The following is a 2,988-nucleotide window of genomic DNA, read 5'->3' as shown; positions in this document are numbered from 1 at the left end:
CCTAGCTAAGCATACAGCTAGAGGCTTAGCCCCTCATGATCTCAGTTATCCAGCCATTCCCCGTTCCCTGCACAGACAGACGTTTTCCAAAGAAAGTTGATTCTTTGACTCCAGTCTGTGTGCGGTAGTTCCAGTGTTTGTTTGATTCGTTGGAGGGCGGACAGGGTTTTACCCAGAACGCGGTCGTTTGTAGGTGAACGGAGAAACTGACTGCCACTCAGATTTCCTGCGGTGCTTGAACGGGTCGTAGTGGAGATGAATCCCTTGCGGAAACGTAGATTCAAACCTCCAGTTTAAATCCTTAGCTCAGTTTGAAGCTTAGATGATCCTTCCGGGGAGAGAAGGTCCAAAACATCCAGTTTGCAGGATGACTTCCTGCCAAGAGGCAAAGACAAAAAACAAGATTAAGGCAGAGGTTGACAAGAACTTAGTTGACTCAGCAAAACTCAGTTTGGCTAGAGCACCCAAAACTGGCAAACACTCTGGCGTCGAGGTAGTGGCAGTCAGCAGCTTAAGAGCGCTCCCTTAACAAGGTAACCCTCTGCAATGGTGTGAGGAGGCGGACCAGAACCAGGTGCCTCCTGGTGGAGGAAGGGAGGCAAACACAGAAACATAAACACACAGAAAGGAATCCTGACACTTAGACCTTTTCTCTCCCCGTTTATGACACTTGACAGATTAGGTTTGGGTCTTAAGTATAGCTAATTTTTAATCTGAATTTGAAAAATTTGAATGAACTACAGAGAATAGAGTATGAATTGTTTAGCAGAGCAGGTAGTGCAAGCAGTTTGTGAAAAACTATTAGGCAACAATCAGATCGATAAGAAAAGCATAATTAATTCAACCTGAAACCTGACAAATACTTTACATTCAAAACACGCATTTTTTTTTAAAGGCAGAGGTGACCACAGAGAATAGGTTGAAAAATTAATCATACTACATCAGTTCATGAAATATAAACTCAATGGCCTGCACACCAGGCTAACTTGAGTTCACTGTAATTGGTTAGACTCTGGGATTTTTTCATTCAGGTCGGCCTGATTTGTTTGCTGTGTCCAGTGATGACTGAATCCTTTGCATTCCCATTCTGCGTTGTATCTTATGGGAAATAACAGCCAGACGACAGCTGATCTGAAGGCACTTCAGTCCATAACGAACACCATGTTCAAGCATAAGGGTGTCCATATGTGCTCTTGGCACCAGGACACCCTAGGCTGTAGTTCAATGATCGACTTTGTTGTTTCATCTGACCATGTCTTGGACAATTGGGAGAAGAGAGGGGCGAAGCTCTCCACCGACCAATACCGGTAAGTTGGCTCTGATGGTGGGGGAAGATGCCAGTCAGACCTGGTAGGCCCAAACATATTGTGAGGGTTTGCTGGGAACCTCTGGCAGAGTCCCTCATGAGAAGGAGCTTTAACTTCCATCTCCGGCAGAACTTTGAACATGTTCCGAGGGAGGTGGGGGACATTGAGTCTGAGTGGACCATGTTCTGTGCCTCTATTGTTGAGGCGGCTAGTCGGAGCTGTGGCTCAGGGTTGTCGGTGCATGTCACAGCGGCAACCCTCGAAAACGCTGGTGGACACCAGCAGTGAGGGAAGCTTTCAAGCTAAGGAAGGAGTCCTATCAGGCTTTATTGACCTGTGGGACTCCAGAAGCAGCTGATATGTACAGCAGTCAAAGTGCAGGTGGCTTGGCTAATCGCTGAGGCAAAAACTCGGGCGTGGGGAGAGTTCGGAGAGGCCATGGAGAAAGACTTCGAAGCGATTCTGGTCCACGAATCGGGACGTTGTATGCCGGTGGGCGGAGTACTTCGAAGACCACCTTAATCCCACCAACACGTCTTCAATTAAGGAAGCAGAGCCTGGCGGCTCCGGCTTGGGTCCTCCCATCTCTGTTGCTGAAGTCACAGAGGTGGTTAAAAAAGTTCCTCTGTGGCAAGGCTCCAGGGGTGGATGAGATTCACCCTGAGAACCTTAGGGCTCTGGATGTTTTGGGGCTGTGTTGATTAACGTGACTCTGCAACATTGCGTGGACATCGGGTGCAGTTCTCCTGGATTGGCAGACTGGGATGGTGGTCCCTCTATTTAAAAAAGGGGACCAGAGGGTGTGTTCCAACTATAGAGGAATCACACTCTTACACTCCCCTGGTAAGGTCTATTCTGAGGTTCTGGAAAGGAGGGTCCGTCCGATTTTCGAATCTCTGATTCAGGAGGGGCAGTGTGGTTTTCGTCCTGGCCGTGGAACACTGGATCAGCTCGACACCCTCAGCAGGATTCTGGAGTGTGCATGGGAGTTTGCCCAACCAGTCTGCATGTGTTTTGTGGATCTGAAGAAGGCATTCGACCGTGTCCCTCGGGGGGACCTGTGGGTGGTACTCTGGGAGTATGGAGTACCAGGCCCTTTAATAGGGCCTGTTAGGCCCTGTATGACCGGTGTCAGAAACTGGTCCGAGACCATGGTCTTTAGCCAGAAAAGGGTAGAGTGCCTTCTCCAGGTTGGGGAAGATGTCCTGCCCCGAGTGGAGGAGTTTAAATATCTTGGGGTCTTGTTCACGAATGAGGGGAAGATGGAGCGGGAGATCAATAGGCGGATTGGTGCAGCATCTGCTGTGAACCGTGCGCTGTACCGGTCTGTTGTGGTGAAGAGAGAGCTGAGCCAAAAAGTAAAGCTCTCGATTTACCGGTCGATCTACGTTCCTATCCTCATCTATGGTCATGAGCTTTGGGTCATAACCTAAACATCTCACTCTATTTTAAGAAAAGTTACAAGAATTAATTAACCTAATTCAAAATCCAACTAAAAACATTCTGAATCCAGATTTTGTCTGTCAGCTCATGCACTGTAAAAACGACAACTCAAAATTGTTCACCTTACTAAGATTTTTGCATTCACTGACAATAAAATTGCCAGTTGGAACTTGAACTGTCTGTTGTGAGCCACCTGAACTCACTTTCATAAGTTTCTGATGAAAAGTTCATCTTATTC

Source organism: Cyprinodon variegatus, unplaced genomic scaffold (genome assembly GCF_000732505.1).
Source record: "Cyprinodon variegatus isolate N-32 unplaced genomic scaffold, C_variegatus-1.0 Scaffold1021, whole genome shotgun sequence".
NCBI lineage: Eukaryota > Metazoa > Chordata > Actinopteri > Cyprinodontiformes > Cyprinodontidae > Cyprinodon > Cyprinodon variegatus.
This window is presented reverse-complemented; position numbering follows the sequence as displayed.